Source organism: Canis lupus, chromosome 12 (assembly GCF_048164855.1).
Source record: "Canis lupus baileyi chromosome 12, mCanLup2.hap1, whole genome shotgun sequence".
NCBI classification, from domain to species: domain Eukaryota; kingdom Metazoa; phylum Chordata; class Mammalia; order Carnivora; family Canidae; genus Canis; species Canis lupus.
The window spans coordinates 57340796-57354026 of record NC_132849.1 but is presented as its reverse complement, the minus strand read 5'-3'; positions in this window follow the sequence as shown (position 1 = coordinate 57354026).

Sequence of the window (13231 nt, the reverse complement as noted above, 5' to 3'; positions counted from 1 at the left end):
AGAAGGGATGGAGGTGGGTGTGTGGGCAGGGGCCTTCGGTGACCCGTCCCCTCCCAAGGCCAAGGTCTCCAAGCCAGGTGGCTCATGGCGCTGCCTGGTGGGGGGGGAGGGGCAGAAGCAGAGGCAGGGGCCTCTCACCCTGATTCCTAGCTGGATTCTCAGAGAAGAGCAGCGCCCACCCCCACCTGGGCCACAGGGGCCTGATAAATGCAGATTTCCAGGGGTGATGCCTCCCCGGCAGGAGCTGACTCAGCACCCCCAGGCCATGCTCCGTTCCCCCGTACGGGACAGCTGGGCTTCCCAGACCACAAAGGGCAGCAGGCACCGACTTCTGCCACAGACCCACTGGGCCGCCCAGGGGCAGGACCAGACCTGCCACCTCAGCCTTTACCCACTCAAGGGCAGACCAGGGGTTCCCGCGCCCCCACCCTCCTCCACCGTCTACACTCAGGATGGAGGAAGAGAGGTCTGCAGGCTGACCGTGAGCCTGTCAAGAGACTGCACCCCCCAGAAGAGCCTCGTCAAGCCAGGAGACACAGGAGACTGGGTTCTCCTCCTCTCTGGGTGTTCTGTGGAAGCCCACAGCTCCGCAGAGTAGAAGCCCATCTGGGATTAAGGATCAATGTAACAGGTGCCCTTGGCTAATTACACCTTGGGTCTCTGAGCCCCGGGAGGAGAGTCTACAAGGGGCAGAAAGGAAGGCCAGAGAACCTTCTCCCTAAGGCCCTTTGCAAGGAGGAAATCTTGGAGCATGGGTCACAGTGAGTCACAGCCCCCTCCCAGTCCTGCTCCCGGGTCCAGGCACCCAAAGGGGGGCACAGAGCAGAGAGCTTCTGTTCTCCTCCCAGGCCAGAGCCTGTGCTGCGCTAGTGTGGAGGGAACATGGCAGGGCCAGAGTCAGAGGGAGCCCGGGGTGGCCCGCAAGTCGTCCTGAGCGGAGGCAGGTGGTCACACCTCCAGGTAATGGCCACAGCGATCAGTGAAGCGGGTGGCCCCCTGGGGGACACGAGCCTGGGCCGGACAGCTCCGTCCTATGATTCCCAAGAGGACGCTCGGCTGCCAGTCACCAACAGCCAACATTCCTGGCAAGGGGGGTTGGGGGCACATAGCACCACTCCCTGAGGGGGAGGGCTAGGTGACGAGGGGAGGCCAGGCCTTTGGGAGAAGAAGGGTGAGCCCCTGGGGCAGAGGGGAGGCTCTCAGCCCGTCCCCAGGCATGGCCAGCTCGTGGGGCCGCAGTAGGGACACCTCAGACACCGTCCCTCGACCAGCAGGTACCAGTGCCCACCGTCATGTCCCAGCTCGGGCCACTCGGTGGTTCGGTGAGCACCTGCACGGCCCTTCCGGCATCAGCAATCTCTGACGCCCTGATTTAATCTGCAGCATTTAAAAGAACTGCGAATTGTGTGGACATGCTCTCGTGGGTTTGAGTGAAGCATGTGTGCTCAGACAAGAAACAGCTATAACCCCATGACTTGTCCTTCCAAATCAACAGAAAATCCACAGCTCTTGAGAGGAATTGCCAGTTCTGCAGAGATGAGATCTAAATGCTATTTGTTTGCAACAGATTCTTTCCTATTCACAGGTACAGGATGTTAAGACTTCAACATATCTTTTTAGAAGAACACAAATGAACCTACGACATGCCCCCTCCCTGGGGACAGTCTGCCTCCTGTGACAGTCAACACGGGAGGTGTAAAGGCCTGGCCCCTTGCTCTGACTTGGGACGACTCTGACTGCAGAGCGCCCCTTGGATGAGCTGAGCCCACTGCTCCAGCACCACCACCCTACTTTCCCCCCACCCAGCTGGGCTGCCTTCCCTCCTCCCACAGACGTTGGTCCTGGAGCAATGCCCTCACTAAATGTCCCAAACTCTATTCTCTGTCTCAGGATGAGCTTCCTGGGAGACCCACCTGTGTGGGAAGATGGGCCCCCAACACTACACAGAGGGTCTCTCCTCACAGACGTGTCATAAAAGGACAGGCTTATTCCAACGATGGTGCCCTGGCCCAGAACATTCCAGAAACTGCTCCTGGGGTAGCCACCTCCAGCTTCCGTTTATGAGCAGATATGAGAACTCCTCCTGCTGACATAGCCCATTCTGGTTGGGTGAGCTTCTGGTCTATAAGCCTCAGCCTGGGCGACTTCTAGCTAAGTTCAGCTAATTATTCATATCTTCATCTGAGAGACATCTGTTGGGCCCCTGCTATATGCCAGGCTCCTGCCGTGGGACCAGGACACCCAGGAACTCTGATCACAGCTCCCTGCGCCCAAGTAGCTCAAATTCAGGAGGGGAGAAAGACAAGCAGATGCCTGTAATACAGAGGGACATTGAGACTGAGGAATTCTCAGGCTGCAGTGGGCAGGGGTCCAGAGATGAGGGGACCAGACTCCGATGGGGTGGGGGGACCAAGGACTCCTCAGTGACGGTGACAGGAGGAGTCCTGAAGGATAGTGCTTGTTCTATGGAGACAACTCTACAGGCACACAGGACGTGTCCTGGGAGTGATGAGGGGTTTGTTGTGACCAGAGCAAAGGTGGGGCAGACCCCAAGCCATGAAGGGGTGTGAGGTGCAAGCCAGGGAGCAGGAGGCCATGCGCCCTGGGCTAGCGCCCCTGCTCACGTTGGCATCAAGGAGGCTCGCCGGGTCCTGTGTGCAGGTAAGGAAGATATAGGGGCCAGGGCACGTCCTGGCCTCAGACCTGGCCCAGGCTCTGAAGCACCCCTTGGGAGCCCTCACGGTGAAGGTCCTGTCAGAAAGAGCCCGGGAGATGAGCTCCCGGGAGGACCACACTGCTCTACGGGGACCCTCTGATGCACAACATTGTTCCACGTCACCACCATGCATCCTGAGCCCAAAGCAACCCTCATCTGTGCACAATGACAGGAAAGTCCCTGTCAAAAATGTGCTGTAGATTGTTGGGCACTCCACCTTCTTTTTGGAAATCAGCAGCAGAGCCCCTAACAGCTGTCTGCATGCCCAACTAAAATATTAAAAGAAATATTTTTGTGTGATGGGATTGCCGGTTGTGCATTTGCCACCATCTTCTGGGCTCCCTGGAAGGCTAAGGAATATGCCCAGAAGGAGCGCCCAGGAAGGGTCTGCAACAGCACCGCTGATTCGCACCCCCAGCTCGCTCCGCTTCAAACCTGTGGCTGCTTCATGTTTTCATGTCTCTCCGACCTTGTAAAATCACCTTTCTGGTGGAAAAGGAAAAGTTCATGTGAGCCCAACACTGAGCTAACTGTGCCAGCCCGTCTCCACCAAGAGCCCCGGCGTGAGGACACAAGTCAGCCCCTCGCTGGCTGGGCCCCCTCCTGCCTGGTTTTAGTTTGGAAATTTTTTTAAAATTTAAATTCAAGTTGCCAACATACAGTATAACACCGAGGACTCATCCCATCAAGTGCCACCCTCAGTGCCCGTCCCCCAGTCACCCCATCCCCTCACCCACTTCCCCTTCCACAACCCTTTGTTCGTTTCCCAGAGTTAGGAGTCTCACATGGTTTGTCTCCCTCTCTAATTTTTCCCACTCAGTTCCCTTCCTTTTCCTTCTAGTCCCTTTCACTATTTCTTATATTCCACGTATGAGTGAAACCATATAATGTTTGTCCTTCTCCAATTGACTTACCTCACTCAGCATCATACCTTCCAGTTCCATCCACATCGAAACAAATGGTGGGGATCTGTCCTTTTTAATGGCTGAGTAATATTCCATTGTGTATAGACCACATCTTCTTTACCCATTCATCCATCAAAGGACACCGAGGCTCCTTCCACAGTTTGGCTATTGTGGACATTGCTGCTATGAACACTGGGGTGCAGGTGTCCCGGCGTTTCACTGCATCTGTATCTTTGGGGTAAATCTCCAGCAGTACAATTGCTGGGTCATAGGGCAGATGATCTATTTTTAACTCTGAGGAACCTCCACACAGTTTTCCAGAGTGGCTGCACCAGCTTGCTTCCCACCAGCAGTACAAGAGGGTTCCCCTTCCTCCACATCCTCTCCAACACTTGTTTCCTGTCTTATTAATTTTCGTTGATATGAGGTGGGATCTCATTGTGGTTTTGATTTGTGACTCGGGATTACAACCCCTCATCTGCTTCACAGATGAGAAAACTCAACCAGAAGGGGCAGGGACTGTGTATACAGCAAGCAATAAAAGCAAAATAAAATATTTTTTTTTAAAGATTGATAAACGCATAGTCAAATGTCAGATGAATAATTCAATTCCCCAGGTTATAAAACCAGCTTGAGGCAGCTCTCCCAGGTCTGCTCAGGCCGTGCCATGCGTCTGATGCTCCCAGTGGCTGTGGGATTGGTTGTCTGGCATGCGGCTTGGGGAAAGGAAGGAGTTAAGTAACTGTCGAACCTCTGTCTTTCCCTTTCCTGGTCTGGAGGTCTCCCCCCGTATCCTATTCATTCCGCATGGAGGCTTATTTTTTAAATTAACTCCATCCTTCACCAGATGCCCTGACTGAGCTACTGATGTAACTCCAACTCTGATCCACACATTCTATTACCAGACTTCTCACATCACAGGAAGCGCAATTTCCAGATAAGAAAGAGAGGGCAAAAATGTTTCTGGTCATGTTAACTAATTTCATGTTTTTGAAACTAGGCAGCTGTGGCCTCCAGGAGAGTAAAAGCCTGTAAGGCCTCCTCCCAGATCAAACGCAAGAGCCTGGAAGCAACCAGGCAAGGAAGATAGAGGCCATTATGGTGGAGGAATGAGAAAATGCCAGCCAGTTTTCAAGAATGGGGAAAAGGTGAATTCTAGAAACAGAGGAACAAGAGTGAGCAAAATTTTCAGCAAAATTCCAGTTTGCAGTCATGTTTAAATAACCAGGGAGAAGAATAGCCAATGGCTGGGAGCTGGTGGATAGTCTCTGGGACTGGTTTCATGGCACTTTGATAAGATCCATAAAAGCAGCCCTGGGGAAGGCATGAGGCCAAATTATCTTTATTTTATTTTACTTTTTAAATTTTTAAAAAAGATTTTATTTATTTATTCGTGAGAGACACAGAGAGAGAGGCAGAGACACAGGCAGAAGGAGAAACAGGCTCCCCCGCAGAGAGCTCGATGCAGAATTCGATCCCAGGACCCCGAGATCACGACCTGAGCTGAAGGCAGGCACTCAACCACTGAGCCACCCAGATGCCCCCAAATCATCTTTACTTTAGCAAGAAAATTGTCCACATCTTTCCACAATTCTTTGTTAAACACAAAACAAAAACAAAAACAAAAGAAACAGCCCAGCATGTCAAGCTGAACAATGGCAGATGGGAACTAGGGCCTCAGAGTGACCATAAGGGAGGCAGAGTTATGGACAATATGAAAGAAAAGTTGAGACACAAAGAATAAGACGACTAGGGCCAACATCCTTACATCTGAGAGATTCTGGAAGAAAAAACACAGAGGAAATGAAGGAGAGCCAATAGGCAAAGGGCTAATGAAAGGACCAGGAGCCGCGGACACGCAGCCTCAAGCAGGATCTCACATCCGGATGACAGGACAAAAGACCAAAGACAAAGAGAAGGTCTGGAAAGCAAAAGAAGGAAGGGCCAGATCCCTTCAGGGCACTGGGTGTTCGTGGACCGCCAGCAGAAACCAGAATACAGTGGGATGTTATTCTCAAAGTGCTAAGAGGGGCGCCTGCATGGCTCAGGTGGTTAAGCATCTGCCTTCAGCTCAGGTCATGATCCCGGGGTCCCGGGATGGAGCCCCACATGGGGTCCCTGCTTAGTGTGGAGTCTGCCCTTCCCTCTCTCTCTGTGATCTTTCTGGCTCTCAATTTTTCTCCAATAAATAAATAAAATCTTTTTTAAAAGGGGGGCGGCTAAGAAAACATTTCACTGTCAAAATGGGACTGTATACCTAGTGAAACCATCATTTATGAGTGGTGGAAAGAATTAAGGTTTTCACAGACAAATAAAAACTAATGAATTTACCAATAGATCTCCAGTAAAGGAAACATCAAAGGAACTATTTCAAAAAGAAGCAAATTGAACCCAGAAGAAGGACTGAAATGAGCAAAGAAGATAAATATACAGAAAGCAGAACAAGTACTGACTAAATAATAGTTGTGATTAATTCAAAGGGTAATAAAAATAAGGTGAAACCCATACACACCTCAAAAATAACATGTAAAATTCAGTAAATGATTATAGTGAGAACATTCTAAAATTTGTGTACTTTATTACCAAATGTTTGTTTTGGGTGGAGGATAGAAAAATTGCAGATCTTTTTAAACGGAGCTAAATACATATGTTGAAGACAAACCACTAAAAAAGACAGGCAATTTTCAAAGAGCCAAAGAAGAGAAATAGAGTTTATTTCAAAATAATAGAAGCAATGGAACTTTTGAAAAGCAGGGTAAACAGAAAGGAGGAAATAGGATTGTGGGAAAAAAATCAAACTATCAATAATTACAATAAAAATGAACTAAATTTGGTTTTAAAGAATCTTCCAGACTGGATTTTTTTTTTCTTTAGGACAGCCTTATGCTGTTTATAAGAGACACACCTAAAACGTGAGTACTCACACTTAAAAAATGGATGGAGAAAGAAATTGCAGACAAATATTTATCAAAAGAAAATGAGTATAGTTCTAAAAGGAGGAAAAAAGACCATGTGTTTCATAAGACAGCAAACTTACCAATCTAATGATGAAAAGCACACCAGAAAGGTCTAGCAGTCTTGAGCATGACACATCTAACAACACAGTCTCAAAATAGATGAAAAAAACCCCTACCCTTTGGGGGCCCTCTTCTCTCAGTCACAGAAAAAAATCAAACACACTGGAGAAACAGTGTCGTTAGGACTCGGGGAACTGGCAAAAGGGAGTCATTTGAACAGAAAGTGCCGCCTAGAGTGGGTGGCCATTATCAAGGAGAAAGGCGCTCCGTGCACTGTGGAGAGACAAGGTAGATACAGCAGGGCTTCTGGAAGCTTCCGGACCACTCTGAGGTCGAGGGTTCTTTGGGAAGCTGATGAAACCTACAGATCCCCGCTGGACCCCAAAACTGTGCGCCTGCAGAAAACATCACAAGTAATATCAAGGGTACTGAAGGATGCCCGTGAAAATTTTTAAGACTTTGACATAAAGAGAGGAAAGTGGGGCATCTAGAAATCACAGAAGGGAAGTCCAGAGACTGGGGCTCATCCAGTCACTGAAGCCTGAGAGCCATCCAGTCACTCAGAGGGCCATCGTGAGTCCTGCTCTTGGCCGTTGTAGGGGGCAGAATTGAGACCAGTGGGTGAAGCTCAGTCGCTAAGAAAGGCACTTCTGAGAAATGCACAGGGCATGTCATAAGGTATGGAGCTCTCTGCAACGGAAGTGGCCCAACAGAGGCAAGGTGAGGATGCCGCAGAAGGAGACCGGCCTCCAGCGGGATGCTGGACCCCATGACCTCAAGCTCCCCTTCCAGCCCCTTAGAATCCTACAGGCCAAACAGGAAAGGATCGTGGACCGGGGATACTCCTGCCTCCTCGCTTCCTTGCACAACTGTTTACTAAGCACCTAGCACACGCCAGGCGCCCTTGTAGCTGGAGATGCATCCGTGGTGTCCTGCCTCTAGTGAGGGAAAGGACAGTGAACAGAATAACTTGAGAGGGACAAATGAGAGGTCACAGAGTGGAGACAGACACTGCCAGACAGCTGGGCGGGAGCTCGTCATGAGGAGGGCAGGAAAGGGGTGATTTCTGAGCTGAGAGTGAATGACCAGAGCGAGCCCAGCACAGATGAGAGCATTCCAGGGTAGAGACACAAGGCCGAGTGCAGGTGGGACACCGGGGCAGTCACGAGGCTGCGGGAAAGTCTTGTGTTGATCGCCTGGGAAGAGCGATCATGTGTTGGCTTAAATGAAACCCAAGCCTTTGATAGCTGAGATCTGCATAATCAGTGAGCAAGTGAAAATTAGCCCGGCTGGCAGGCAAACTGAGATAAACAAGTTTTCCAATGGGACACAGATGAAGCCACCAGAACAAAGAAAACAAAGAAACCCAGGCAAGGCTGCGTCGCAGCTGCAAAAATGACTAACACTCTTCCTAGAATCGCCCAGCACAAGGCTCTTTTCCAAGACAGCCTTGAGTTCCTGGGTGGGCCCCCTCCCTTGCCGCAGCAAATCCCATAAACCCAGCGCCGGGTCCACGGGAATGTTCGTGGCGGATAAGCCTACCTGGGGGCCCGCAGCCTAATCATAGCCGTACTGGCCACCAGCTCTAGTCTTTCTGGCCCCCAGGCAGTCTGCTAAGAACTTTACACAAAATTTGTGACATTTCCTGTTGCTCTAACCCTCTGGGGTGACTATGCTATTATTACCACCTCCTTCCCAGGGAGGGGAATGAGGCTTTGGGAGGAAACGATAAAGCAGCCAAGGGGGATTTAGACCAGGCCCACCCCACAAAGGAGTTGTGTTCCCACGCTACACGTAAGCAAAGCTACTCTCGGCATTTGAGTGCCAGCGAGGGCAGGAGCTAGCACTCCGACCCAGGTCTGACCCCTAAGTGCTTGCTCTTAACCACATATTTCACCACCTTTCTGCACAGAAAACCTGTAAGTGAATTTCAGCCCTAATGCAAAATGCAAGCGGCATCCGGTCTAGTGCACGTGCGCCCAGGAGACTTACAGGATGCAAGTGCAAACACGTTCCCGTTCCCAGGGGGTACTAGGCCTTCTAAGAGAGGGCCCCCAATTTCAAACATGCCACTAGTGTCGGGAACCCGGAGTAAACGCCTTTCTTCCACTACACAGCTGTGACACTTTAAGGGGTGTCCCCAGGTCCCGGCTGGGTCTGTGGTCTCCGAGGACCCCTCCGGATGTGCAGATTCTGCGCTAGTTTGTAGAACCAACGTGTCTGAGGCAGGTGTTGGCCTTTACGGGAGTCCAAGCAAGGCTACTGCTGGCAAAATAATAGGCAAGAACTTGAGAACGTTCCATTGGTAAGTAAAACAGTCTCCTGCCCTCTGGTTTCGCAGCCCTCCAGCTGGCTCTTGCATCCCAGCCCCTCCCCGACCAAATATTACTTCCTCTCCGAAACCACCGTCTGATGTTCTTCTTCAACAAAGCTTCCGAGCCCCCCTTGTTTAGAAGAGAAGATCTCCCTTGCACAGGGAGTCAAGAGTGGCAGGAAAAACTCGGGCCCTGGGAGGATTTGATGTGCCTCTGGTTCCGGGCTGCCCAGCCTTCCAGTTTCGACAGTAGGCAGGTCCTCTGAGCCTCGGCCTCGTCAGCCACACGGTGGGGTGAACACAGTCGAGACAACAGCATGGAAGCACCCAGTTTGACATCAACACCGAGGCCCGGAGGGGCTGTGTCCCTTCAACTGTCAAGCAGGCGGCACATGTCCCAGCGCCCTCCACCCCCCAACTAGACCTGACATCCAGACATCTGTGCTCCGACTGCCTTCCTGCTTGGAAAACACAGAATGGGGACACCTGTGAGTCCTGTCCTCTTCCCCAGCCCGAGTCCTGGGAGGTGACCACTCACTGTGGCCCTTGGACATCTGCTCCTCGTGCTCCCAGCTCGTAGGGCTCTGGCGTTTCACCGGGAGGCCGCAGAGCAGACCCGGAACCCGGCCAGTGGCCGAGCACAGGGGGCAACAGCGAGGCCCGTAACTGAGCCCAGTGAGAGTCCATTCACCCGACGGCAGCGAGCCCACCGACAGACACCGACACCGACACCGACACCGACACCGACACCAAGCTTTTGCAGGGAGGAATGATGGGCTACGTGTCCATACGGCCCCAATGCTCTAACGTCCTGAACTCCCAGATGGATTGCAAGTGAAGGTTTTAAAGGGCAAAACTTGGGGCAGGGGTCCCCTGAGAAAGTGGGCGCCGCGGACTGCAGGCCCACGAGGTCACGTTAGAAAAGCTTCTGTTGCTGCTTCATTTGGGTCCTCAGATGGTGATGCCATCTCAAGAGGCTTGCAATGGGAAAATTGTCTTTCTTCTTCTTTTTTAATTCTTTATTTAAACTCAATTTAGTTTACAATTAATTTAGTATTATTAGTTTCAGGGGCAGAATTTAGTGGTTCATCAGTTGCATATAATACCCAGTGCTCTGGACGCCTGGGTGGCTCAGTGGTTGAGTGTCTGCCTTTGGCTCAGGTTGTGATCCCGGGGTCCTGGGATCGAGTCCCACATCAGGCTCCCCACATGGAGCCTGCTTCTCCCTCTGCCTGTGTCTCTGCCTTTCTCTGTGTCTCTCATAAATAAATAAATAAATAAATAAATAAATAAATAAATAAATAAATAAATAAATAAATAAAATCTTTTTAAAAAACGCCCGGTGCTCACTATATCATGCGCCCTCCTTAATGTCCACCACCCAGTGACCCCATCTCTCACCGACCCCTCCAGATACCCTGTTTCCCAGAGTTCAGTGTCTTTTATGGTTTGCCTCCCTCTTGGTTTTCATCTTATTTTATTTTCCTTCCCTTCCTCTATGCTCATCTGTTTTATTTCTTAAATTTCACATATGAGTGAGATCATATGGTACTTGTCTTTTTCTGACTTATTTCATTAGCATAATATGCCCTAGTTCCATCCATGTTGTTTCGAATGGCAAGGTTTCATTCCTTGATGGCTGAGTAATATTCCATTGTGTATACATACCCTGTCTTTATCCATTCATTTGTTGATGGACATCTAGGCTGTTTCCATATTTTGGCTCTTGTGGACATGGCTGCTATAGACACTGGGGTGCCTGTCTTTATTCTTTATGTTAGAGATTTCATCAGGTACACCTGGCGACTGTATCTTTAGGATAGATACTATCTGATTAACTACTTGTCCTTCTGTTCCTGCGAAGAAGAAGCAAGCTTCCTGACCCCCCTGAGCCTAGGCCTATGTGCTCCCTACTGGTCCAGCTGTGCCGGGGGATGACATGACCTGACAAGACAGGTGTTGGCTTCAGATGGTTGAGTCTGTGCTCATCTGATTCGGAGTTCCCACTCCCCCATCTAAACTCTCTGGACTTAGTTTCCTTAGCTGTAAAAGAGAAAATAAGACTATCTATATTATTCAGTTTCTCTAAAGAAAAAGCATGTACAGATACAGACATGTAGAGTTAGGTAGATAGACAGAGATCGATCTAAGGAGGTGGCCCACATGATCACAGAGGGTGACAAGTCCCCGGAAGTGTGGCTGGCAAGCTGGAGATCCGTGAGGGCCAATGGTGTACATTCGAGTCCCAGCTTAGGACCAAAGGCAAGAAAAGACCAGTGCACCAATGCAGCAGTCAGGCGGGAATAATTCCAGCTCGGACTTCTTGTCCTATGCAGGCCTTCCAGGAACAGGATGAGGCACACGGGGAGGGCGATGTGCTTTACTCAGTCTGCAGATTCAAACGAACTTGCTCTTTGGAGACAAGCTGCTGGTGGTCACTGGACTTTGCTGGACTTCAGTGCCCGGTCCCTCCCTCCTCAGCACTTCCTCATTCTAGACCCGATTCTCCCTGGAAGAACCTAACCGAGCACGAACATGCTCAGCGAGGACGTGCACTCTCGAGTTGGCAGGGCCACTCACTTCCCCCTTCCCACCGTGTCCTCACCAGCAGGGCCCAGTCAGGGTGCCAGACAGATGAAGTGGCTTGCCCATGGTCACCCAGGGGTTGGGGCTGGAGCTGGCACAGATGTGACCGCCTGACACAGATCCCACTCTCTGTACCTGGCCAGGTGCTCTCCTCCACACCCCCCACCTGCCCAGCTACCCCCAGCTCCAGCCCGGCCCCCAGTCTCTCGCCTGGGAGACCACCGCTACACCAGCAGCTGGGGGAGCTTGGGGGACCTGGAGCAGGAGTGTGGTCTCAGGGACCAGCTCCCGGGGGCACAGACCTGCATGGGCAAGTCATGGGGGCTCAGAGAGCCAAGGGCAAGGCAGCGTGATCTGCTGTTATAGTGTAATACATCTCCTTGATCTGCGAAAAGCTCATGTTCTCATAACCACCAATCCAATGAACCAGAGAAGCCACTTGGGCTGAAGGGATCTTGACACCACAGCTTCAGGCCCCCACAGACCTCACCCAGGCTAATAATCAGCCTATAAGCACTGGTTCAGTTGTTAAACATCCAGATCCCTTCATACCAACTGGTAAATAGCTGCCCCCCATTTCCCTGCCCTTACCCCCACGTCCCCCTCTCACCTCTCACTCCTGCACACTGTGTGGCAGCAGGTGGCCTCCAGTCCTCCAGGTGGTCGGCTGGTGCCTGGCTCTACCTGTTGCAAACCATTTGGGGTCTCACTCCCGCCCAGAGCCGCTGCTAACTGAGGGCTCTCTGTCAAGCACCGGTTTTCCCCAGGCCCACTGCTGGATTCCTTCCTGGACACCTTTTCTGGACATTACACTCATTTCCAGAGTGCCTTCAGGACGCCGGGCTTCTCTCAGTGCCCTGGGACACAGAATGGGAGGGAATCTCAGAATTTAGAGCTGATGGAGGATGCAAAGCTACAGGCTGTCCCCTGCTGCCCCAGAGGTGCATTGCAGTCATCCCCATTCAACTCCTTTCTCCTGAAAAGCATTCAGCTGCCCATCACTGGGAAGTTCCAGAATAGAGAAAATAAAGACGGTGCCCCAGAATATTTTCTTCCAGTGCTTAGAATGCCCCCAACTCCCAGGGATCCAGGGTCTTCAGAATATAAACCACTGAGTTTATATTTTGGATAGCCAAGGTAAACCTGCTTATGTGGGATGCTTTTCCCCTGCAAATAACAATTTAGGCAGAGACCAGAAATGGCAGTCAGCAGGGGTTCCAGTCCTGGCACCCCATCTCCTGCCCATGGAACCAGCGGGGAGCATGGCTTTCTGAGCACCCAGGCTCTGCACCGAATCCAGATATGAGCGACCATCCCTCGCAAGGCTGTCGTACTTCACTGAGACGTGCAAGCACACTCTCAAACCTGAAGTGCCATACAATTATTATTTTTAATGTACTTATCTATCAGGGAATATTTAAATTATCTCCCAGAGCCTAGATTGGTATTGAAAACGTAGAGTCCCTAATTGCTGTAAATTGCCAAGGATGCTCGTGGGAAAAATGGGGAGTAGTTAAGTGCTAGCCAGTGAAATCATGCAAGTGCAAAGCAGTTACTAGCGCGCCTGAGACCACTACTCTCAGAAGGGCCGGGAGCCCTTCCCCCGGGGTCTGGGGACCTAGATGTCGAGAGGGTGGCCTCCATTCCCTGATAAGAGTGGCTCCCTGTACCTAAGCTGTGCTACACTATGGTT